Below are 27528 nucleotides of genomic sequence, written 5' to 3'. Positions count from 1 at the left end.
CCTGCAGCAGCCTGCAAAGTTCATAAAGTTTTATGATAGTACACAGCTTCCTAATCTATCGAGAAGGCAGTCTTTTGCCACACATTTTGCCTAGACTAAGCAGTGTATATACAAATTTCGCAGAGGATGCAAACATTGCTTTGTGAATGGTCACTTGTCTTATCACAACTATGCAGGAGTCTTTGATGTTTCTTCTCTTCCTCAATGATCTAGCAGATATCTTCAGAAGTAATGCTGCTCCATTTTCTGATAACACCATTCTTAATTTGAAAGGCAATCAGGGACTGAATCACTACAACAGATAGAAAGATTAAAATAAATGGATGGAAAATTACAGGCAATTTTCCGAGCTGCTTCGCTGTACTCTCTCAGAGCGTTTCTCCCCACTACGAGTGCTGGATTGCAGAATCACCCTATAAAGTTAGATATCACTTGTTGAATCATAGTTGTTAGAATGTGCACTGGTACTTGGTGAATCTCTAAAATGCACATGGGCATCTCATATAATCTCTCCAGCTTACTTTGTTTCCAATAACCTGCCAGAGCGTGACAAGAGCTATAAACATTTAGGAAATTTTAAGAGTAACATTTATGATTGCTAAGAGTGGAAGGAATTGGAAGGCTATTGGAGCTGTATTCATTTTTAAGCGTGACATTCATCAAAACTTTTTAACCAAGAAGGGTGATTTCTACTTCTAATATGTAACAATTTGTAGGTTTGTCACATGCTGCTTGCTACACACTCCGGTTGCTATGTTAGTTTGCAGTTTTGTGCCAGCGTCCAGGGGTTTTGGCTACCGATCAACACAAAAATGGTCAGGTCCCGGTCTATGAAGCAAATTGTGTGAAATGCCCCCGAGGGATGCCATCTCACAGTGCTTGGGTTTGACACCAGGTAGAGTTTAACTTCAGTGCGGGGGTCCAGCTGGGTTTACAGAGTACTCAGGACCTCCTGGGTACTTCATAAAATTACTGCAGTCTTTTCTTATTAATGTTTTGAGAAAACCAACTCTCCTGCCTAAACTCTCACCCCATTAAAATATATAAGCATGCAGAGGTCTCTCCAAGCAACCGGGGGACTCACAGCCCGCAACGTAATTCGGGTGTTGCCAACTGCCCTTCACACTGTACAGCTAGTTGCCAGTCTCAGGATAATAGTGCAATAGGTAGACAGCCATTGAAAGAGGTCACATTTTGACCAAAACATTAAACTTAGCATTAGCTGCAACAGCAAGACTTCCCTCCCACCCCAGCCAAAAGAAACAAAAAAAGCACCTACATAAATAATGCGCTGGTACTTTTTTTTTTAAAAAAAGCACTGGCTGGGTGTCTGCAATGCACGTGTCTGAAATATTGTGGATGGTGCCTGTCCACAATCTGGGGCTATTGCTTTAATTGTCTTCCACAAAAGGAGCTCGCGGCTGAGCGAGGGAGATAGCGGGGGCGGCGCGAGCTCTGGGGAAGGAGGAGGCACCGAGCTGCTGCGGAAAGGTAAACTTGCATTTACAGCGCCTAATAACCGGCTGTCGATTCTCTTCACGGGAAAATGTGTGTGTGGGGGTGTGTTTTTTTAAAAAAAAGGATTAACGTGATGTAATTGTGCCTGAGGCGTACCGCAGTGAAGTGTGGCTTGTCACTACGCACGGCGAGGAGTGCTCGGTCAGGAATTGTCTTGCAACATTTTTTGTTTGAAAGGTAATATTTGAGAGCGAAACAAAAACAAAAATTGCGAGGCATTAAAATAAATGGTGTGTTTGTTTGCAGTCACACAATAGAAGCTTGCATGAGGGGGTCGTGTAAACAGCGCCCTCACAACGGTTGAGACGGAGGGTCAATATACAGCGTCGATTGATCTAGCCGCAGATATGATGTATCTCCATAGGAAACTTTAAAGCTGCTTTTCCCTACAGTACCCTGCATAAATAAACTGCATTATTAATAAAACTGTCATTTAAATAAGAAAAGGCATTAACATATCGTTTATAAACTCTTCTATTCCAGCGGTGTACATGTTTTCACATCCATTCTTTAGCATCTTGATAATTAAAATGACATTAATCACCATGTTTGGTAGAAGATCTTTGGAGAACATTGCAAAATGAAAATTCACAGGGAAAAATTGTTTTAAACTGAAGCATATTACTTTGTATTCCTCTCAAAGGGACATTAAAATATATTCACATCAAAAGAAAACACAAATATAAATCTAATTCTGTTCTGATGAGCGGGGTAAAAGCTGGGATCCCAGTCACAGAGTCACAACGTGTATCCCAACTTTAAAAATAATATGAATTGAATCTAGTAGCTATGTGGTCATCCATTTGTTTGTGGACCTTTTGCTCTTGTAATATCAGTGCTATGTGGACTCTGAGTTGAGTTGGTTGTTTCTAGGTAGTGGGTGTCTATAACTACTATTTTCACATTTGCAGGGACTGCAAGATGTATTTACTTTGAACTGTATGTTTAATAAACTCGCTTTATTTTGTCCTTGTCGGAAATTGTAATTGAGGTCAAAAAGACAAAAGAGTGAAGCTTTATGTTTGACTACCCTGGGACTGAAATATGAAATGAAATTGAAGAATCCCATTGTGTTAGAAACTGCTTTCACTGTTGCCTGGTAAACAATTTAGCAAAACATTGTCTTCCCTGAGCAGTGGGCTGTGGTTGTGATTTTTAGTCTCTTAAACATTGCTTTTTTGCATTAAGAGGCATGAGTATAGCATCTAATTGCTAAGTAATAATTGTGCTCTGAATAATGCTACATTCTGAGTGAATGATGTCAGTATGCAATAGAACAATAGCCAAAGTGGGTGGAAATGCTTCCTGTTTTCCGAATAATTTTTACAGATTCATGTATAGGTGTATGTTACAAGAAGATAACTGGAGTTAAAATTGCTAAATTTTAAGTTTATTTATTTTTGTTAAATTGGGCATCAGAAGCAGCATGTTATATGGCTCAGAGAAGACTGAATTATACAGACCAGGATGGTTGCAGGTTCAAAGCCTGGTCTGCTGATTTTAGCGAGGGTGTTATAAAGAATGCGACAGTTGGCTCCAGCATCCCTGTCTAAAAGAGAGGAAAAATCCTCAGCATTCCCTGCTGGTTGTGTACGTGTGTCGTTGATGGGTGAGGACATGATTGGACTAGATTATATTGAACCCCAGCGTTCAGTAGTTCACTGCTCCCAGTTCTACTTCACACACCAAGAACAGTGACTTGTACAAGTTACTAGTTCTCTAGCGGATCACTGGGACTGTATGTCATGAACTACTGCCTTTGGGGAGGAGAAGGAGGGGGGAAGTTAGTGCTCCAGAGCTATGTTCCACATAGTGGTATGATAGCAGCTATTGATAACTACTGTTTTTACTATCACTAATGTAAAATAACTATGCAAGACTAATTTATTTACATTAAACTGTATGTTTAATAAATGGTCACTTTGCTTTATTCATATGGGCAACTGTGAAAACTGTTTCTGGCATAGTAGGACTCTTCAGTTTCACTTTATATTCCAGTCCAAGGGTATTCATCACAAAAGGTGTGCCCTTTTTGTCTCTATTTTGCTATTCTTTTTCTCCTAATTTTGTCTGTGCAGTTGGCAAGATGGTGGGTCAAAACCTGAATACTTTTCCACAATAAGGGAAAGAAAAACGTTTAAGAAGTCAGCATGGGTTACTCATGCTCCCCTATTTGAACTTGACACATAAACAGAGCCAAGAGAAAATTTGCTTATATGTCTCCTTGATCAGGGAAAGGTGCATGCCTTGGGGAGGAAGAAGAAAGAAAAATGATCAGTTGGAGTTTAAAATATGCATTCCTACAATTTGGAATACTTCTGCAAACTTAGAACACGCTAATAAATAATTTAAAACTTTAGAAATGATTCAAGTTGGAAGTCAGCCAATCATAAGCACTTTGGCCATATAAACTATGCACCACACTCTCCTCTCTGCCAGCTCCTGTACATGTCTGCCAATTGTCACCCTTCCATTCTGATGTTCCTGCACTGAATCCCACCTCAGCTTTGGCCTTCCATGAACTCCTTTCTGTTTTTTTTGTTCAACTTTTGATTTTCTTACTTTGATGTTGTTCAATCAGTTTCTTCTTTCCCTGCCTGGTCCTAGCTATTCATTTCTTCAGTACAAGTCTTCACTCTTCATTTTAATCTTTCTTTTCTAGTCTGTCCCTCAACTTTTTAATATTTGTTTTTTTCCCCCCTGCTTTCCCTCCCCCAGTCACACAGACATGGGGAAGAAGCCCACGTTGTTGTTGGACATCCAAAAAGATCCAGATCAAAGTGCACCCATGCCCAAAGACTCTGACTCCATCCCACAATAGTTGGTGTGGGCCATTGACTCCTGCAAGAGTGCATCAGCAGAGGCCTTCCCGATTCATCCTTGAAAGGCAGATTGACCCTTGTGGATCAATTGCCTTTTTCTTCTAAAAGTTTGGAGACTTTTCTCAGGCCTCAGCAGATCTCATGCCAATTCTCGAGTCTTTGAGGCCTTTTGAAGGCATAAAAGCAGAATTCCAGGGTTAGTGCAGAAATTCCCCAGGCACTCCTAATGTGTGTGGTTGAGGGCGGTAGAACCAAAAACACTGGGCAGAATCCCAGGCACAACCTGGTTCGATCTAATTTTCTGGTCCCTGATTGGTGATCCATGTTAGATCTGCCTAGGGCGATAAATCAGAATTTCAGGCCCTTAATGTTTAGACTATGCAAACCGGAACAATAAAGGCGGGGGGGGGGGGCGGATTATACCTCAACAGCAATTTGCAAATGGTTATGACAGCAGTAATTCAAGTCATTTAGTGTTTGTATCGCCATATGAGACAAGAAATTTATTTTAAAAAGACACAAAATTATTCCGAAATGAGCAAGGTTCATGGACCTCTCTGGATCAAGAGCACATGAAAAAGGTGTATCTAAGCACTGGTAGACTGTGCTAGAACAAGATATATCTGCCTGCTCTAGGCACCAGAATGCAAAGTCTAACAATTTAGACTGGAACCAATCCTGGAATATCTTTCTAAAGTTATTATTGATTAGCACAGACCATGGGGAGAAATTCAGCCCACCCTGCCCAGCAGGACCGGGATGGGGGTCTGTTCAAATGGAGCCTTTGGCTTTACCGTTCCGTTCTTGCTAGAATCCCGATGGCCACCATTTTAACTGCTCACTGTGGTTAGGTGGCTGAGGCGCCTGCTGGACGCAGGTAGGAGCCTCATCAATGTATGCAAATGGGGGTCCCATTACGTCAATCAGACTCCGATTGCATTTTAACCCACGCCTGAGTGGGTTTCCCGCCAGGTGAAGGCAGGAGTAGTCTTCCAGGCTCCACAAGAAAAGTCTCGGCATCCCCTTCCCTGACTTCGGCCCCTTTCCCTCCTGAGAAAACCCAAAAACCCCTTGCAGTGACTAACCTGCATGCCGGCAGGCATTTCATTTGGTTCTGTCCTCTGACCACCAGAACTCTTGTCCGCCGGCCAGCCAGTTGCCACTTTCTGCCCGTTTCAGGCAGGTAGCTGAATAGAACCATGCAGATGAGGACGGGAGTTAAAATACCCTAAACCTCAAAACTTGCCCTCCATCCACCCGTCCTAAACCCGCTGGGGGTTAAAATCATCCCCCATATTTTTCCAAATCTCAGGGCAAGACATTTGGGCATTCGTCCCCCAGGCTGGACTTTGAAACTTCTCATGAATTATATTAATGAAAAGGTTGTTCTAGGGTCTTGATGGAAACCACATAAAAAAGGAGGTTGGGAAAAGGATGTTACCAAAATTAAGCACATCAGGTGTCAGGAATTCCTCAAGCTTATTTGCAGGAGTGGTTTGCCTTTTGATGCAGTACCATATAAATATTGCTACTTTCTCGACTAAAAAACTGCAAGGCTAGTCTTGTGCAGCATTGAAAAGGGAAATGACAAATCTCTGGTAACATAAGCTTACCAAATTCCTGTTTCATAAACTGTCAATTTCTAAGTGACCATGGACAGCTGTCCACTAATGAATGATCATATGAACACGTAAGAAGCTTTTAAGTTCTCTAAATAGAAGACATTGGCCTTGGAAACATGCCATGTGTTAATAGTGGGTGAACACTTAGTGTAAAGAGGAATTTCAGATGAATGCACTTTAGGAAAGATGTCAAGACCTTAGAGTGGATGCAGAGGAGATTTACTAGAATGGTACCAGGGATGAAAGACTTCAGTTATATGGAGAGACTAAAGAATCTGGGGTTGTTCTCCTTAGAGCAGAGAAGGTTAATGGGGAGATTTGATAGAGGTGTTCAAAATCATGAAGGGTTTTGATAGAGTAAATAAGGAGAAACTGTTTCCAGTGGCAGAAGGGTCATTAACCAGAGGACACAGATTTAAGGTAATTGGAAAAGGAACCAGAGACATGAGGAAAACATTTTTTACGCAGTGAGTTGTCATGATCTAGAATGCACTGCATGAAAGGGTGGTGGGAGCAGATTCAATAATAACTTTCAAAAGGAAATTGGATAAATACTTGAAGTGGAAAAATTTGCAGGGCTATAGGGAAAGATCAGGGGAGTGGGACTAATTGGAATGCTCTTTCAAAGAGCCGGCACAGCATGATGGGCCAAATGGCCTCCTTCTGTGCTGTATGATTCTATGATTCTTAATGAGCAGAGAGGGGCATTTCAGAAAATGTGTTCATCCACTGCTATCACACAGTGTGACTGCAGGGCCAAATAATTGTTCCTATCACACAGACATTTCCCTTTAAATGTATCAAATTCCAGTCACAATTGTTAGACTGTTGAAAAATATAAGCCCCATTTGCATACTTTAGAATTATTTCCCCTCGTTTTATTTGTGGAGCAGCTTTAATGTTTCTAAAAATAGTATATTTTAACTTCTATTGCTGCTGATTTGGATTTTTAAAATAGGCTCTAAGAATAAATACACTTAAAATCAGTGCTTTGAAAAGAATTTTAGTGGGGAATGTGACTGTTGAACTGGCGGTTGGCAGTAATGCTACTTGCCAGGGCAAATAATTCTGGTCAAAATGCAGTAAGGTAACTATTGATCAGTTAAAGCTGAGATAAAGGCTGCCACGTGGTGGAGTAGCTCTTGTAAGATTTAGAGTTAGAACATGGGAATTGTTGACCAAGGTTATTTACCTCAGAAAATGAAGATAGTTCATGAATCTGACAATGAGAATAAGTGATGTAGAACTTCCAGATATGAGAAATGTAAAATCTGTGAGTTGAAGGCAATGTGCACAACTGGAAGGCAGTTTGCATTCCTATTTGAAAGCTTGCCGTAAGCCAATCATTTTTTAATCAATCGCTGATTTTTGCTGTCTGTTTGCATGTGGATGCAAAACATTTAAGCTTTATTTGTAGGCCCCAAAGTCATGGAGAGGTGGGGGGTGGGGGGTGGGGGTGGGGGGGGGGGTGCGGGGTGGCAGAAGCAATAGATGCAGAAAAGAGGAAGAGGTGAATTCAAGGCCAAGATGTCAAAGTCCAACAATTCTGGGGATGAATAGCTAGGTAATGGAGTAAATTCTAGGAGTCAAATAGGATGGCTAGTTCCACAGCAAAATTCTTGGCTAATGCAGAACTCTGTTCTAACCACTACATATTCACTGCCATGCCAGGATTGTGGCTAGTGTCTTATTTTTGCACAGCACAGAAGGAGACTCCGATGGAAATAGTCCTAGTATCTCAAGTCCCTCCTCATAATGTCATAAAGGTGCTCAAATTGCACACAGTACTTTCATTAAAGATGATCTGACATTGGCTGCAGATAGATACACATTTCAGTTCTTTGACTAGAGACTCATTGAAGATCTGTAAATCCCCCCATTTGAATGAATGGAAACAGTAGATGTAGAGAAATTGACATTTTTCTTTGGGCCCACAAGGATGTCAGGCTTTATGAAAGAAAACCCCACAATTACTCCATGTTTTATTAGTGTAGAGAATTGTTCAAAACTACTGCTAAAGTTCCTCCACTTTGCAGATATTTTGGAGAGGAAACCTAGGATGTGACCCATACACTGAAATCATACTTTTCTAAGTGGCTATTTCCAGGCTGCAGATTAATGTATATCCCCGGTTAATATTACCCAGAATGCATTGTATCCTACTGCGATGTCACTGGAGTTGAACCTTGATAAAGGTAGCGAAGTTCTACACAAAAGGGCCAAATTATATGAATGCAGGCAATGCACAGAAAATTGTGGCTGGCGTCTCTGCCATTCCCTAAAATGTGTAGATAGTCAATGTGGCTTCCTACTGGTAGCGCACAGTGTAAAATTGGCTTTTAAATGTCAACTTGCAGCAGTTGTAAAACATAAAAGGGTATAACAGAAGATGACTGAGAAACAATGATTAATGCACAAATGGCTGTTATAATTTTATTTCAGTACTACCTAACCTAAAGCCAATTTTTGTAGCAAATTTTTTTAATACATCCAGCTACTTGGTGAATTTCCTGTCAGTGATGGTATAGCCATTTCAACTGGAATACAGAAGCAATTGAAATCTGTAGGTTACCAATTTTCCTTGGAACATTGTAATCTGTACGGATCTTAATTTAATACTCAATTTATCAGAATAACGTATGAGGAACTTTTGACTGAAGATACAGATTTCCATTGATAAGGCACATTCTGATATTCTTTACAGCCCAAAGTGAGCAGGTTTTGAATTTTAAATAAGCAATAAATACAATTGAGTCTTATTTCATTTACATACTTAGTAATAAGTTGTTAGAAGCGTGCTTGGCGAGGTGAAATAGTACTCCATGTATTATCAATTTTCTTTGCTTTCTACTCTGGAGAGATGAAGAGCAAGCAAGAAATTGTTCCTAAGAAAATTAAAGTTATAGATTGCCCCTAAGAAAACTGGAATTTCTTCATTGTGTCTGTGTTCACTACAAGTACATAGAAATGACAACACAGAAACAGACCAGTCTTTGATAAGAGACTATTACTTCTGGCCTACAGAAGCTAGGGGATTGGCTTAAGGTTATCATGATGGCAGGTTTCATACTCAAAATGGCAGCCAAGGGTCTGTCCCATACAGATTCCTGCTCGTCCACAAGGGACAGGCAGCAGCTGGAGTATGGCAGAAGGAGAGACTTGAGAGGTTTTGACCTGATTGGAGAAATTCAAACATGGAGCTGCGGGAAAGATGGGCACGGATTTGGGAGGCGACAACACGTTCAAGGCTAGTGGTGGCAGAGGAATGTTGTGTTTTTGGTAATATTTGAAGGTATGAGACAATTAAAGGGGAGGGCCACATTAGGGGGATAAAAATTGAGCAGACCTTTTGAGGGCCTCAGCAGGCATTGCAACCCATTATCAGCCTTTGCTAAGTTGGTGAGTTGGTGCTGCATGAAATGACTGTGAAGATGGTTGACCTCTGTCACTCCACAGTACCATCTCCATTGCAACTTAGGGTAGCTTTTCCATTGTGAACAGCACTTGCCTTTCATGTAGGTTTGAGTTCTAAATGATTTAGTAACCAATTAAAACAAAACAACTTTATTTTTTGCTTTCAGTCTCCTTGTGCTTGTAAAATGCCAGTGTTATATGGTTTTGGCACTTAATCAGAGTTCTTATGCTACAGATTAATAAAGGATTGAGTCACAAAATCTCTTAAAATGGGACGACCTGGTGGTAAATTATGTCTGACTGAAAGAAATAAATAGTGAGCTTAAATGTAATTCGCTTAAAAAATGAGTAGATTAGTTTAAACATTGGAAGATAAATAGCTTAAATTTAGTATTATTTAAATGTTTAAAATTTATAACTTTTGAATTGAGTGCTGGACTGTTCGGCCACTTGACTGCAGACTCACGTCTGTACTTTCTCTTCATTTTTGCCTGTTTCTTTTTAGTACCCTGTGTCTTCACCTTTAGCAAAGACTGATAATGAGTTGCAATGCCTGCTGTGACTCTCAAAAGGCTTTCTGGATTTTTGAATTTAAATTGCGTTCGGTGATGTTTACAATAAGCAAGTTAATGCATCATTGCTAATATTGTACAGTCTCATTTCAGCTCACTTGTATTTATTTGGTAACTCACTCAGGATCACTAACATTTTTGGTTAGTGGGTCTCCAGCTAAACTAATTGCGTGCTGCTGCTGGACATCATAATTCTTATAGTACATAGAGAAAATTGTGTTGGTAATCTTGCTAATCAGCTAATTACATTGAGCTGATTTCATGGGTGTGAAAATGTTGCAGCAGATTTTCATCTGTACCGCCTGGGTGTGAAGTATTGCCTTGGGGGAGTGCATAGAGCAAAATCACGCAGGGAGTTTGGACAACCATAATAGAGCCCATCTAATTTTCTTCCATTAATTTAAATAGAAGGAAAATCAGATAGGATTGCATGCCTATAATGAAGCCAATCTGCCTGATTTTCCTCTCTGCACTCTGCCCAAGTGATACATTGGGCTCAATTTTAAAAAAGAGCTGGGAAGGAGGCGGGGGGGGGGGGGTTCAAATTGAGGTCGGGAAACCCATTAGTACGGGTTTCCCGGATGTCCTTTGATGTAAGAATGTCTTTTTTTTTGTTGGTTTCCTGACCGGCTGATTGACAGGCTGGTCTCAGTCGGACGGGAGACCAGCCAAGGGGAGGATGTCTTCAGGTAAGTCTGCAGGTAAGTCTTTGTATGGATGTGGGTGGGCATAGGTGAACACGGGCGGGCATAGGTTGGCACGGGGTCGCAAGTCATGGAGATGGGATTGGGGGTCAGTCACAAGGGGGGGGGTTTGGGGATCAGGGGTCATCACGGGAGACCGCGATCATTGATGGGGAGGGTTGGGGGGGTGGGAGGATCGGAGTGGGGGGGGAGGATCGGGGTCAGGGGGAGGATCGGGGTCGGGGGGTCCGCGATCGGGGGGTCGGGGGTCCATGATTGGGGTGGGGGGTCTGCGATCTGGATGGGTCCGCGATCGGGGGTCAGAGGTCCGCGATCGTTGCGGGGGTCGTGCAGGTAGGCTAGTTGCTGCTCTGGGCCCACAAACTGTGCCTTTCAAGGCACCTACCTGTTAGCCTCGGGCCTTCTCGCCTCCTTTCATGAGGCTTAAAACAGAAGGCCCGGGAATCCAGGCCCCCCGGGGTTGAAATCGGGAATTGGAGAAAAATGGAGGCCTGAAGCCTCCTTAAAAGGTTTTAAGGCCTGACCCGCCTCCTGGGAGCGGGTTGGTCTCCCGTCTCTCGTCCCGTCCCTGTGAAAACCGGAAATGGGCGGGTTGGAGGTGGGTTGGTGCCCCACCACCGCCTCCAACCCACCCGTTTTTTACTTTGAAAATTGAGCCCTTTAAGTCCAGGTTCTACAGACCAAAATCTAACCCCATGCATAAATTAATTATAAGATATGTTTCTTGAATGGATCATGTTTGGTAATGGACTGGAGTTGGTGCAATTATATATTTTTTGGAACCTGTCCATTTTATAGATATTGGCTCAGATTTTGCTGTAGCAGGGCATCTAACGGCATCTGCTATTAGTTAGACTTGCCCTTTCATGTTTAGGTTTTTAAATTTTTTGCGTGGCAAGTTGTTGAGAGTGCGAGCTGATAATGTCACAGCGAGAGAAACAGGGCATCTGGGACCTGAGTGAACAGGGCAAGCAACTGTATATCTCCTTAACCAATCAGATTGAAGGATTGAGAAATAAACAGTGTATGGACTGAGAAGGAATTATAAATTAGAGTGGGTGAATTCAGTGTCAAATCAGGTACAGAAACAAAAATAAAGCGAGGAAAGGAAAGATTGGATTATGAGAGAAAAAAAGAGACGAAAGGAAAAGTTAAAAAAATTTAAATTTTAAATCTGACATTTTTTATAATCTGCAACAACAATTAAAACCTGAAGGAATGAGACTCCACACATGTAATAGTTAATTTTCAGTGCAAGAGAGGTTGATTGGTAGTAATCACCTTTATCATCTCGTTAAAAGGGTGCTTACATTTGAAATGACAAGACCTAATTTTCTGTGGCAAGTTTAGTTCGTATCCACCGTGCAAATACAGGAACTTCCCGCCATTCGGTGCATTTCAGTGGTGAGGTACAGAGCGAAATTCTGCTTTCGTGAAGCTAACGGTGGAGGGGCGCAACTCGGAGAGCAACTTTTAGATATTAGTATTTAAACACTCATCTGCTCCTCATCTGAAGTTGCTGAACCATTTGCGCATAAATAGCGGCGAGCGCCATTAGCCTCAGTGTTATTTTGAGAGCAGAATCTGGCCCAATGATGTCTTGTTTTCATTTTGAAGCCATCAAGGATAGTTTTTGTTTCATCAAATGGATTTCATCCTGTCAAGTATATTGCTGTTAGATAAAGCAGTTTGAGAACTTGTAATCCCGTTGTTTGGCAGTTGTTCTCAAAGTCACAGGAGCAGTGCATACAGTTAATATCTTCATCTGTAATCTTTTACCTTCTCTGATATGAAATATCAATATGGGAAACTGTAAAAATAAGTGTCTCTAAAATAGAGATCTTTTGGGTTCTGTGCCACTTTTGTAGCTCTCAAGTAAGAACTATTGTGCTACTGTTAGTCTTGTATTGTACCTAGCATGCCTCGATTTGCCAACCATATTTGCTGTTGTGCAAATTTTTTTTCCCCAGAATTAAGAATTTTAACATTGGTATAAAATATGAAATAATTGGGTGCAGGACACTGAATAGCTGCCAGATCCCTTTGTCTTTGTTGGGGTCAATAGTTTCCTTTTGGTTTTATTAAGAAATATTTTCTCATTCTATATGATGCTGCTATTGTCATTGGGACCCTGCTGTTTCATTATAACTAAGCCCCTTTTGCTGTCTTTCCTGTAGGCTCATTGTGTCTAGGCGTACAGCTGCATGTGCAGTTGAACCAATCATAACAAGCTGTTTTGAAGTATAATGAATCTCTTAAAAAGGTTCTCATTGTTTATTGTATGCTAGAATATAGTAATAGCTGAGTGTGGATTAAAATATGTCTTGTTGAAGATGTCTTTTTTGGTCACAAATTTATCACAATGATTTCTGTTGAATTTATTCCATATTAGGGGTGATCCTGTAGTTTACTGTAATTTAATCTTTCACTACAATGATGCATTGCATAAGTCAGACTTTGTTTACGACACTTGCGAATTCAATTAATTTTTTTTTTAGGATGAGAATAAAAACCAGAGACATTTTATACAAAGTTTTTATGATAGAAAACATTCAAAAAGCTCAAATCTGCTTTGAATGCTGTTCCCTAAGCCCTCGTGGCTATAAAATTGTTTCCTCAATTAGGTTATCAATGGTGAATCCAGAATATTGATAGAGAAACTTCTGTTTTTGCTCATTTTAGGCAGACTACTGTTGCCCTGCATGAGTTTAACTTTGTGGTTCCTGACGATTTGTGAAAGGAGCTTTGTTGGATAATGCTACGAGGGTGTTTCCTTTGCAACTGCTGCAGTAATTAATGAGATCTTCCTAAATGCACACCACTGATGTGCAATGAGACACGGTCACAGAAGAGATTAGTATTCTTGAAATGCCACAAGACCCCTATTGTAAACCACAGCTACACGGCAGCTTTCATACTGTAAATGTAAAAGCTGACTGGTGCCCTGTAGCCAAAGTGCAGCATGAAGTGAGATAAATATTGTGTTCAGTTTTGTAGGGATTAAAAACATGAGACTGACCATCTTTGAACTTGACTCTTTTCCAGTCTTGTGAGGAATTGTGCACCATCTTCAGTGAATTGAACATGCAGCAAATTTTTATGGATGAAGTTGGGGTATAAGTTGAAATGGAGATTATTCGTTATCAGCTTCCCACCAACAGTAAGTAACTTCTGGTGTATCTATTTTGTAAGATTTGAAAACTTGCAGATCAAGTAGATTCTTGAGTTGTTTGTGAAGGATGTGAGAACAACCTTAAAGAATCTCCATGTGAATTAACTTTAAGCTCTTTTTTAATAGCTAACTTTGTTTTTACCTTAACCTTTCACATGTTTCTATTTGACTAGCCATATATACAGTAACTCAACTTTTTTTCTCTCTTCTTCCCCTCCCATCTCAAATTAGACTAGGTCTTAAGGTGTGTAAATATCTGATAATGCAAACACACAGATGTTATACTTAAAACTACTTGTCTTTCTACTTCTGGTAGTCAAATGACCAGTCTCAATGATTAAAAAGGTTTTTAACAGTCACTTATGCGTCATCAACAATTTACATTTCATATAGCGTCTTTAACGGAGAAAAATGTTTCTGAAGTGTGAAGAAAATGCAGTGCCTCAGAAGACGAGATTAGGAAGGATGACCAAAAGCTTTGTCAAAGAGGTGGGTTTTAAGAAGGATCGATGCAAAGTGGTTTCCTAAATACACAATAACAGTAATCTATAACTCTGGAATCAAATCTGATCTAATTTCTAAATATAGCAGTATGAGACCCCCTTAGGGAGGTATCTTGCATCATTTGGGGCCGATGTTGCATGGTGTATAGCTTCAACGTGTTGCAGAGTCGGGTTTAGAAGTACTCGGGGGTGTCTGTTTATAAGCTTAAGCAGAGTTTCTTTTAACGTTTTGAGAAGGCGGTTATTCCCATGTTTAGTATTTACCAGAACCAGTAACCATGGTTCAATGGTTGTGAAATAGCCTTCATTCTTTGCCAAAAGTATATGCTGGACCCATTTACATCAAACTCATGTACTGTTGTTCTGTTTATCAGTATCTGTCACCTAATCCTTACAGGTTGCAAAGGAGCTTCTTATCCTGTGGGTCATTTTAACTAAAACCACATTTTAAGTCCAATTTGTAGCAAAACCTCCCCTTTCCAATTGTGCATCATGCAGTATTATCAGGCTTTGTTCATCTGTTATCACATTTTTCTGCAGAGTGGCTGCAGCAAATACCACATTGGTTTGAATTTATTGGTTATCTGTCTGGGTGCCTCTGTCAGTTGATTCTGTGAAAATGACTATATTTTAGTTTTGATTTGATTATTAAAAAAGGGACAGGAGGGGAACTGGTAATGTGTTTTAGACACTGGCCTTTTGTCTCTGGGACCTGGGTTCAAATCCACTCAAGATTAATGGGATGAAAGCCTTCCCTGTCTTTTGGCTGTAAAGATCCAATGTGAAATTAGTTTGAACAGTCTCAGACCTTTCCTAATAAGCATGGCTGGACAGTACAAATTGACTCTAATTTGTCATTCAGACAGGCCTAAAGATTGTGGGAAATGGTGAAAAAACACCACATTGGCGCTGTTCTGAGGTTGGGGCTGGGGCAGAGTGGAGGGAGCTTTGCTTTGCATCTAGCTGTGCTGTATCTGGACTAGGAGCTCTTGATGCTGACACGGAGTGCTGGGGAATGTACCTCTTTTCATTTCAGGGACCAGCATTCCCATATTGATGAACACAAGGTAAAAATAATGGTTACTGAATATTCTTTTCCTTTGACAAGCAGGACATTGAGATGTAAATCCCAAATACTCAGTTATTAAATTGCATGATTTTCACTTTTCAGATAACAACCATTTGTTTTCAAGATCTATGTACTCATTAAAACTTTGAACTGAGACACTCCCCTGGTTTGATAGCTAAAATTAAAATGTTAGTTTTTATCTTGGGATTCATGTGCTTGCATTACAGCATATGAACCATGTCCCAAACATTGGGAAAATGTTGTATCATTTCAAACATTGTACAAATACTGTAATTACTTATGATTATAGTTCCAGAGAGAAATAGCATCCATTTACAGTCTCACCAAACCAGCAGGAAGCAAATGTTAATTTCAGGAAGAAGTGTAAAAATCTGAAATAATGCAGTAAGTCATTGCAAATACACAATCCAGAGGCTATAGGAATTGCATTAAAGAATTCTAATGTATTTAATTCTTTACCATACAAAAATACATTATTAGAGAGTATTGTAGGATTTTGCTTTGTGCAATTTCTCTTTCTCTCTCTCTCTCTCTCTCTCTCTCTCTATTAGCAAACCCATTAGTTGGATGTTTTGCTTCTCTCCACCACTTTCCTTTCCCAGTCCCAATGGCTAATGGGTGTTCTGTATACATAAAATGATGCATGATTAGGAGTAATAAGGATTTAATTCAATAAAGAGGTTCAGCTGATGTCATAAGCAATAGAAACAAGGTTCAAATTGTTCATGGATATCATCTGACCCCCCAAGATTAAATTGCAGTCTTGCACTTGCTCTTTCTATTATGCCATATTTTAATACATGTTTTCATGCTAGTGCAATAAAAAGCATGCTAGTGGCAGTTGAAATAAAATTGATGGAAGTCTGAGGTGGTTGTGATATTGCTACAAAATGATGCTTTTTAAAAACACTATTGTGATAGTATGGCTTATTTTTACAGTTCTGAAACAAAATTAACTTTGTATATATTTGTTGTTATTGATAGCATGAATACAGATCCTAAATTATCTCAACTTAAAGTCTTAGGGTCTACACTAAAAAAGTTTAGTTGATAAACTTCTCTATCAGACTGAATCCATGTCCTTCTGTTATCAATTATGTAATTAATTTAATGAATGGCAAATATGATTGATAAAGCTTTACTGGAAGTACATGTTGATACTGTGTTTCTGTCTTGCTAAATATATATTCTAATGAGCTTTAGTGGTGCTTGCTAAAGTATTTCTGATTTAATTCATTGTAGCAGACAGCTTGTTTTGTCTTTTGTCTCACCTCAGGTTCAGCTATAGTTGGTGAGGTTAATGGTAGAAAAAGCATCTGTCACATCAGCAATGGGCATTGCCTTGAACTTTGGAGCACTTTCTATAGCACTAAAATGATCTTTGCACTTCTTACACCGATCATCCCTAATTATCGAAGAGGACTTCTCACCAGTCCCCCTTGATATCAGTGTACAGTAAATAATTTAGATATTATACTGGGATCAAGCAGTAAAAAGTGCATAACCAGTAAAAGGTTATGTTGGAGAAGGAAGTTAAAGTTTCTTGCTATAGTGCAATGAATGTAAATCATTTTGAGGGAGTTTTGCATTTATTTACCCTGTGCTGGTGTGGTAGTGTAGCATAGTATACCCTGTCCCAGAAAAATTATGTTTAAGATACATTTTCAAATGATCAAATGTTTTATGGATAGAATGCCAGTAAGTTTGCAAATATGGAGTAATTAACTGACTTCATGCTGCCGATGGTGAATCTCACCTGCTGGCAAAGCAGATTGGAAATTATTCAGTTGGAAAATCATGCGCAGTGCATGTCCAGATTTTTGATGTGTGTTGCTGGCGGAATAGACTCCCACTGGCAGTACAAAGTCAGAACATTCTCCTGATGGTCCTTGAGATGAAATTCCCTTGCTGAATCTGGCAATCAAAAATTTGGTAGTTACATCCTAGAGACTTCCAAAAATAACTATATCTGTGCATACGTGGAGACCATTTCCTTAGTACCTTCTCCAGAATTTAGATCAAAGCCACAATATGTCAGGGTTTCTGATGGTTAAGTGCTGTGAATTGAGTGACAGATCAGAATTGAAGAGAAAGAGAACAGCTACAAAAGGCTAGAAGAAGACCAACAATAAAGAATGACACTGATAAGTTGTTTGAGGAAACAAAAACCAGGACAAATAATAAACTTGGAAAAACAGGAAAAAGACAACGTTGCAAGGCACAATTCAGCCCTTAAAAGGAAGTTATTGCTGATTTTTTTTGGGACGTGGGAAGGGTATTCAGTATCAATACGTGATACTCATTTTGCAAACGTACACTTTTTTTTCATAAAGAAAGACTTGCATAAATAAAGCACCTATCACAACCTCAGGACATCCCAAAGCAATTCACCACCAACAAAGTACTTTTGAAGCGCACTACAAAGTCCCACAAACCGCAATACGATAATGACCAGATCATCTGTTTTTAGTGATGTTGGCTAAGGGATAAATATTGGCCAAGACACCAGGGAGAGCTCCCCTACTCTTCTTTGAAATAGTGCCATGGGATCTTTTATATTCACCTGATGGGCCTTAGTTTAACAGCTCATCTGAAAGACAGCACCTCTAACAATGCAACACTCCCTCAGTACTGCACTGAAGTGTCAGCCTAGATTTTGTCTCTGGATGATTATGACTAGATCCTTCTTTTAACATCCTTGGCTAATGTTTTATTTCCAGTGTTTTGCTTCTGGCCTAATTAGAAACCAATTCACCAGGGAGAGGTTGTACCAGAGAAAATGGTACTGTATTAAATTGTCTCTTCTATTGTGGTTATCACTTTAATGGTCTTTTTCTAACCCAGATGCCTAGTTCAGCAAGTGTGTTATTGAAGTGCATTTGTGCAAATTAAATTCCAAATAGGGTACCCAGTTGCTTTTATTTGCTATTAATGGCAAGATCTTCAATAATGCAGTCAACCGATGGATCAACATCTGACTCTGTGTACAGATGCAGCTATTTGCGCTATGTTTGTGGGAATAATCTAGTATAATCAAGGAATATCAAAAGGATTATAATATTCTGATAGTTAGCATAGATTGGTTTATAGTGGCTGTGACTAATTCTGCCACTATTTTTGTAAAGTTTGTCATAATAGAAGGTGTATTGACCGAGTCGCAAACGGGCTGCAATAGAACATAAATATATTCATATTGGTGTTGATATTGGCATGTTTTTTTAAAAAAACCTTATCACATCTCCGTGCTATTTTGCAGCTTAATTCCATGTTTGAAGTTAACTTCACAACAACCAGAAATTTCTGCTATACTGTTTTTTTTTGCCGTGTCATCATCATTATTCTAGGAATGTTATTTATCTGTGAAGGTGTCCATGGTGCAGCACCCATCATTACATCATTTCTGGGCAAGGCAATGGAGAAAAGTGGGAGTGGGAAGAGAAAATACTTGTACAAGCAATGCTCATTTTAAATATCATGATGCACTTGCTGCTTTGCAATAGGGTTCTTTCATGTTCTGGAATGGAGATGAGTGGAGTGAGTATCCCTGCACTCCAGTAACGGCCTCTTACTGAAACTTTGAGATATATCCTTGAAGTCAAGATTGACAATTACAAAATTGCTTCTGGGGATTACAAACATACCAGATAAAAATTTAGAAAATGATACTAAGAACCAGACTTGCATCTAGTATGTGATGGCCCTAAGCATCTTAAATGGCATTGCCTCAATAAAACTCAGGTCTAAGAGCTCAGATCTGTGCCATGAAAGGTATTTCCATTTTCGTGCTCAAACGTGGATGGCCTAACTAAAAGAATTGGGTTCCTTGAAAAATTAGAATGCTCCAACCTTAAATTCCAGTAAGGTAATCAGCGATATCACCATTGCTAATTCCCCCACCATCAACATCTTTGGGAATCACCACTGACCAGAACATAAAGCAGACCACCCATATCAACGCTGTAACTGCAAGAACAGGGCAGAGGCTAGGGACTTCATGATAAGTGGCTCACTACCAGATCCCTCAAAGCCTCTCCACCATCTACAAGGCTCAAGTCAGGAATGTGATGTAATATGAACCACTCGGCTGGATGGGTGCAGTGCAACTACACTGGAAGTTTGACACCATCCAGTTCGATTTGATCGGTGTCCTGGCCACTGGACTCACTATCCACCCCCTCCATAATCGGTGAACTGTGGCTGCAGTATGTACACGATTCACTGAAGTAAATCATCAAACTTACTTTGATTGCGCCTCACTCCCTCGTAACCTCCAAGTTCCTCTCCAAGTCACAGACCACCCTGACTTGTGTTACAAAATTGGATAGCCAGGTGGTGAAGGATAGAATACTAGAGCCTGGTCTTCACTTGCTTCCAAGCCCTTATTCACACAGCTCAACATTAAACACACTCCTATAAACAGATACATGCGAGTCCCCAATTGATACCCTGAATACAATTAACACTAGTTAATATAAATCACATAAATACAATTAACAGATTCTTTTCTCTTTTTAAATAAAATTAAAAAAAAATGTATACAATACAAACAAAATTTCAAAAATTAAACATTTCCATACTCTGCACAACTTACACTATTCAAAGCATTACATTGTGAGGCGACTCTTCTCCAGGACCCCTAATAATTTCTTCGTACATGTATTACTTTTAGTAAAACAATGCGACAGTTGATTGCTCGAATCTACCCATTTAATTTTAGAGATTTCCTTTCCAGCATTTGTTTTAAGCCAGCAAAGTCAATCCGTGATCTTTTCCCACTCACATTTTTCGTAGAGTATACATTATCCCACAATGAACGATTGTCAACATAACATTTGATGGGTATACTATCTTCAGTACTCCCATTGTACAGGATGTCACTCAAGGTATTTGCCAAATAGAATCCCATATCCACTGCGTCGACAAGACTCAGTGTTTCAGCAGCCAGAGTACTTTTAACAACCCTTTTTATTTTCTTAGCTTCTCAAGCTAAAGGACAACATGTCTCATTCTTACCCTTAAGAAGCACTATGAAACCAGTTGCACTAGAATACCCATCAGGAAGATTAGCATGTGAAGCATTGGTAAAGAAACTAGCTTTATTTCCTTTAGGTCACCTAAGGATAGGAACTTAAGTACGCATTTATATTTAATTTTCATAACGTTTTATTTGTCCTTAAAACATTCTCTACTATGGGGTGTTTAATTGATGTACTTAACTCCAACACATCAAAACTAGCATCTGGTCTAGTCTGAGTGCACAACCAGTTCAACAGACCAATCAAACTTCGGAATTGCTCTGTCTTTTCTTGAGATATAACATCACCTTTCTGTGATGACTTGGTACGATTAACCAGGATGGAAGTAATACTTTCTAAATAGGACTATTGATTTAAAGTTATACCAGACCCACTCTCCTTAATATCTAAACCAATATATTTAAAAACCCCACAGGCCTGACTCCCAATTTTAAATTCTACTCTAATCTTATTAATGACTATTTTCTTAAATTCTGCAGTACCACCCCATAAGAAATCATCAACATGCATCATGAAGATGCCTGAAAGTTTTCCATTATGGAACCAATAAAACATTGCGGGATCTGATTTTAGTTGAACACAACCTATTTTCAGCAAAACAGATCCACTAAAAAATACCCTACCCTGGAAGCATCATTCAGGCCATAGATGCATTTGTTTAGTTTCCATAGTTTTCCTTCCGTATCTGCTGCCTCTTTAGATGGTTTTTGAAAACTGGATTTGTTAAGGGAAGGTCGTGTCTGACCAACTTGATTGAATTTTTTGAGGAGGTAACAAGGAGGATCGATGAGGGTAGTGCTATTGATGTAGTCTACATGGATTTTAACAAGGCTTTTGACAAGGTCCCACATGCCAGACTGGTCAAAAAAGTACAAGCCCATGGGATCCAAGAGAAAGTGGCAAGTTGAATCTAAAATTGGCTCAGTGGCAGGAAGCAAAGGGTAATGGTCAGTGGTTGTTTTTGTGACTGGAAGGCTGTTTCCAGGGGTTCCGCAGGGCTCAGTACTAGGTCCCTTGCTTTGTGTGGTATATATTAATGATTTGGACTTAAATGTAGGGGGCACGATTAAGAAGTTTGCAGATGGTACAAAAATTGGCCGTGTGGTTGATAGTGAGGAGGAAAGCTGTCGACTGCAGGAAGATATCAATGGACTGATCAGGTGGGCAGAAAAGTGGCAAATGGAATTCAGTCTGGAGAAGTGTGAGGTGATGCATTTGGGGAGGGCAAACAAAGAATAGGAATACACAATAAAAGGGAGGACACTGAGAGGTGTAGAGGAAGTGGGGACCTTGGAGTGCATGTCCACAGATCCCTGAAGGTAGCAGGACAGGTGGATAAGTTGGTTAAGAAGGCATACAGGATACTTTGCTTTATTAGCTGAGGCACAGAATATAAAAGCAGGGATGTTATGCTCGAACTCTATAAAACACTAGTTAGATCACAGCTTTAGTATTGCGTACAGTTCTGGTCACCACATTACAGGAAGGATGTAATTGTACTGGAGAGGGTACAGAGGAGATTTACGAGGATGTTGCCAGGACTGGAGAATTTTAGCCATGATTATTGATAGTAAGATTGGATAGGTTGGGGTTGTTTTCTTTGGAACAGAGGAGGCTGAGGTGTGATTTAATTGAGGTGTACAAAATTATAAAGGGCCTAGATAGATTGGCTAAGAAGGACCTATTTCCCTTAGCAGTGAGGTCAATAACCAGGGAGTATAGATTTAAAGTGATTGGTAGAAGGATTAGAGGGGAGATGAGGAAATTTCTTTTCACCCAGAGGGTGGTGGGGGTCTGGAACTCACTGCCTGAAAGGGTGGTAGAGGCAGAAACCCTCATCACATTTAAAAAGTACATGAAAATGCACTTGAAGTGCCATAACCTACAAGGCTATGGACCAAGTGGTGGAAAGTGGGATTAGGCTGGGTGGCTTATTTTCTGCTGCCGTGGACATGATGGGCCAAATGACCTCCTACCTCTTTTCTATGATTCTGTGACTTCTCTCTGAAAAGTATCACCCTGCAGAAATGCGGCTTTTATGTCAATTGACCTCCGCTTCCGTGAATATGTTGCCAAAAGAGCAAAAAAGATTTTTAAGATTACCTTTCCAGCAGTGGGAGAATCCACTCAAACATCTTTATCACCCAGTTTCTCTTCAAAACCCCTAGCTACCAACCTCACTTTAGCTTTATAAGTCCCACCTGCAAGGACTTTTTCCGTACAAACCCATCTATGTGACAAAGCTGGTTGACCCTTATCTGTTACCTCAGAATAAACTCCAAATTCTTTCCAACTATCTAACTCCCTTTGTTTTGCCTCTCTTACTCATTTATCCTCAAGTTTATTGACAGCCACTAAAACTTCACGATCATGAGGACTTCTGCTTCTAATTCTGTTATGTGACTGTTCTGTGAACTTTGATTGTCTGACCTAGTCAAGCTATGTCTTCTACTTTCACTTCTGTGTCTGTAGGGACCACTATTGCAAGATCTCCCTCTTTCATCTCCAGTTTGGGTTTAGTTGGTAAGGACTATATCCTCCAACCATCTGAAGAGAAATCTTTGCATGAACTGCCCATTCTAGGGCAGTTGAAAATTTACACTCTGTTCGATCAGCCAAAATTTTATGCACCATGCTATCAATCAGAGCATGATTCCTTTCACAAAGACCATTGCTAAAAGGGCTCTAAGCTGCTGTATTCATGACAACTATATTCACATTCTCACACATCTCTCTGATCTCCACATTAGCGAATTCACCTCCATTATCAGTCAAAATCTTTGCTGGTGTCCAGTCCCTATCCATTTTTCCATAATTTTATTTAGAATAACCTTCTTCTCCTTACTATATATTATTGCAGAAATACTAAACCTCGTAGCCAGGTCAATAAAATGTAAGTTAAAAACATTTCTGTCTTTGTCCCATACCTTTAGATCCATGGCAACTACCTCATTAAAGTCACGTGTTAACGGAACACTTCCAATGTGATGTGGGGGCATCTGTCTATACTTCCTACAGATTTCACAGTTCTTACTAATGTCTATAAGCCTCGTATACTCCTCATCAACTACACTTGCATCTTGTAGCAGGATTTTTAAATGTTGACAAGTAGGGTGGGCAAATTGTCTAGGTAACTTTAAGACAATTTTTTTTTTCTCTCTTATCCTTATCGCCTGATGTCATTAATACTTGCCTAACACACGGATGAGAAACATCAGGTTTTATTAAGGGGATACAATAATGCCCTGACTGGGTAAACTGGAAATCAACTGATTTGCCAAAAATGATTGCCTCATCGTGTTCCATGTCAAGTTTCATTTTTGACTTTTTCATGGAAGGTTTACCTAAAAGCTTAGGTATCTCACTGGAGACTGTGTCCATTCTTAAAAAATGGTTTACTGCAGCTATCTTACATGGAATTACCACTCTCTTGAATAGCTTCAAGGTCTTATCTCCAAACTTAAAACATATAGAACTTTTATATGCCTTAACCTTGCATTGATCCTCACTACTTAGTGAATCAAGATAACATTTTAACCAATCTACACCGCATACAGTTGAAGTAGATGCACTACCTAACACCGCACAATTAAAGGAATCCGTAATTAATACATTCATCTCAGGATTAAAACTCCTTGTGACCTGTATAATTTGTTTAGATTCATCATTATCTTCATCCTCTTCCTCAGAACTACTTTCTTCATGCGTTATTTCAAATACCCTGCATCTTCGCTCTGGGCAATTCGCCTCATAATGATGCTTACAGTCACATCTAAAGCATCTACTGATTTTTCCTTGTGCATTCCTGGGATTCATTTGCCTGTTATTACTGTCCTAATTTTGTCATCTTTTGATACAACTGGATTTGCTGTACCTGCTTTCATCACTAATCCGGCCGTCATATTGACGCCTGCATCCGGTCTCTTGAAAATTTTGAAACCTGGACTGGCGCCTGCATTTAGTAACTGGAACATTTCGAAACCTGGTAACCATCAAATTATCTATTCTTTGTGTCACAGCGGAAGGCCCCATTTCTTCCATGTAGGCTGAAGGGAATGACTGTTTCTCCAGGAATTTTTTTAAGGCAGCAGCCATTTGATCCAACAGAGTCTCCTTTTCCGAGAACTGGATGCCAGTTAGGACTAGTTGCCTGTCCATATCAGACACCTTGGCACAATCTAGTAATTTAAATGCTAGTAGCGCTCCAGGGATTCCCAATTTGAACTTTGTCAGCCTTTTGTACAATTTGTTAAAATCCATGATATACTCTACCATTGAATGACTGTACGTTTTCCGAAATCTGTACGTTTTCCAAAATCTATCAAATGCTGACCAGGTCTTATAGGCACTTCACAGGTCATCTTTCTTGTAGATTTCATCCAGAAATTCTGTTATAAAGGTAAAACCTTCATCATTATCCAAAAGATCAAAATCCATCTCAGAAAATACCTTACTTCTGATTTTTCTTCGTTCAGGACAACGCTAAGGCCGTGCCTTGTTTTCTCTTTGGTAGAGTAGTAACCCATGTCCACATATCAAACTCATTCTTCCACTGGTCTTACAGTTCAAACTCCAAGAACATCGGAGGGAAATTGTATCTCAACGCTTTAAACTTGCTTTCTTCCATTTTCCACAATGGCCATTAGGCTTTCAAGTTTTTCTTTTTTATGTGTCCAAAAAAAAATCATAGTTTTGAACCTCCATCTTTAGGCAACCATCCTGGTGGCGAAGGATACAATACTGGAGCCCGGTCTTCAGTTGCTTCCAAGACTTTATTCATGCAGCTCAATATTACACACCCTCCTATAAATGGATACACGAGAGTCCCCAATTGATACCTCACACCTGAATACAATTAACACTGATTGATATAAATCACATAGATACAATTAACAACTTGGACATAAATTGCTGTTTCTTCATCGTCGTTGGGCCAAAATCCTGGAATTCCCTACCTATTGCCATTGTGGGAATGCTATAAGCACAAGGATTGCAATGGTTTAAGAAGAATAATGCCCACTACCCACCTCAGGCCAACTAGGAATGGCCAATAAATGCAGCCTTGCCAGGATTGCCCACATTAAGAGATCAATACTTTTTTTAAAAAAAAAAGCTGAAGATCAACAAAAGATTTTGAAATTGTAGCACATTCATTTTTGTTTCCTAAAATCATTTGAGAGAACCAAGTGCCCTAAGTGAACTTTGCCAAATTGTCCCAATATTGATTTGAGTATTGAAAGGAGCAAGGTTGAAAGATCCCATCTGGTTTTGAGAAGAAACATTTTGTGTGTGTATTTAGGAAGTAACATGAAGGCCTAAAGGGGCATCCCAAACTCTGCAAGAAGTTTCCAGTTATCTAGTGTAAAAATAGGAAATCCAATTCTTGATATCCTGGGGAAGCTGATTTCTTTGGAGGGATTGCTCTGATCCAAGAACAAAGGAACCTGAAGATGAATACCATAACCTCTGGTGCTCAAACAAATGTTAAATGGAATAGAAGCCACATTCTAAGTAGATTAATTGTAGTTTAATTTCCTGTTTAAAGTGGTGAAAGAAAAGTTCAATATTTTCAATTTTATAGTAGTGATCTTAAGTGATAGACTAATTAAACTGCTTAATTCTAAATGTTTTTACGCATTTAAAAGTAAGAATTTCTTTGCTCAGATGTTGTAATTACCTGAGGTAGAATTTGTCTTCCTATACACTGCTAGAGAGAACCTAATTTCACAGTCTTCATTTTACTGGTGAACTAGTGACTTAAAGCTGAGGATGTGTGTGATCCACAACCTTATAATGTTGGTTTCATCACAAGTTGGAATAGGGGAGGGGAAACTGAGAAAGCAAGGGACAAAATCAACCCTTAAATTTTCTCACAGTAAAACAGGACATCCAATTTCTTTTGCCGAAAGGCAAAATTTTATTTTTATTAATGTATTAATCCAAAGATTAGAATATGGATTAGGATGCTGAGCAGAGAGACAAGTTCAATAGACTACTGGCCTATCTATGAAGGGAATTAGAAGTTAGCCATCACCTGGTAGACAGAGCCCGGCAGAAGTTTTTAAATCCTTTTGGGAATTTTATGCTGATCTATAAATGGAGTACCCTACTGTAAAAGGAAGTGAATTGGGGAAAACCTGCACCACCTTAAAACAATTTAAATCCAAGAAGAAGTTTGAGTTAAACATATTATTTTATCAGGGGTAAAAAAAAGCATTTGGATAATTGAAAATAAAGCTCTGAGGGTGAATTGATTCTCAGCTGAAACCTCAGATTACAACTCTTACATTTGCCCCTGCTCCAAGCTTTCAGCCTACCTGGCTGCCTTCCCGAACATTCCACTGCTTGCCTACCCTGAGTGTTTAAGAGCCAGTCTTTCACTGGCCATTCAAGCCTTTACGTCCACCAACAAGTCTTTTCTTATTGCAGCTATCACCGTAGGTGGGTTTCCCTGCATGAAGAGGCTCAACCAGCAAGCAGACTACTATGCCCAAAATGCACCAGCATTCCTCTGTACAATCTGTGGTCTACAACTTCCAGAATACAGACTTCTGAGTTTAATGAACACTATAACATTTTGGAGTGGGGGAGAGTTGCATGGCAAACCATGATCTTTTTATACGTGTACTTCACATGTATATTTACTTAATAAACATCTACCACCATTCAGTGCGAAACTTTGCAGTCTCGAACACCACTTTTCATCTTACCATTTTACCAACAAATGCACAAAAAGGTTTAAGTACACATGCATACGCCATAGAAATATGAGTGCTGAGATCATATGCCCAACGATGGTATTTATTACTCATTTTTTATTTACCAATCAAAAATGCAATTAGCCACATCTGAATTCCCAATTAACGGCATGTGGTTGGTAACTAATATATTCGACAACCCTGTTTGAATGAATAAAGCTCAAATTTTTCAAGGCTTTATTTGTATTCCCTCATATCAGGCATCTTCCAATGAATCTGCATTGTACCTTCTTTAAAGCCTCTATATCCATCCTCCTGCATCAGAAAGGTCCTGCCATTTTTTTTTCATAATGCAGTTGGCAAGGACATCTTGACCA

The 27528-nt window shown here is 39.6% G+C and overlaps 1 long non-coding RNA gene across 1 annotated transcript; it reads left to right on the top strand.

The window, feature by feature from the left end:
* Positions 1-1433: 1433 nt before the first annotated feature.
* Positions 1434-27107, top strand: LOC137344680 (uncharacterized). Its single transcript, XR_010968432.1, has 3 exons — positions 1434-1491; positions 13698-13812; positions 26883-27107. It is a non-coding gene; the product is annotated as an uncharacterized lncRNA (long non-coding RNA).
* The last annotated feature ends 421 nt before the right edge of the window (positions 27108-27528 follow it).

Source organism: Heptranchias perlo, chromosome 27, assembly GCF_035084215.1.
Source record: "Heptranchias perlo isolate sHepPer1 chromosome 27, sHepPer1.hap1, whole genome shotgun sequence".
In the NCBI taxonomy this organism is placed as follows: Eukaryota; Metazoa; Chordata; class Chondrichthyes; order Hexanchiformes; family Hexanchidae; genus Heptranchias; species Heptranchias perlo.
This window is presented reverse-complemented; position numbering and strand designations above follow the sequence as displayed.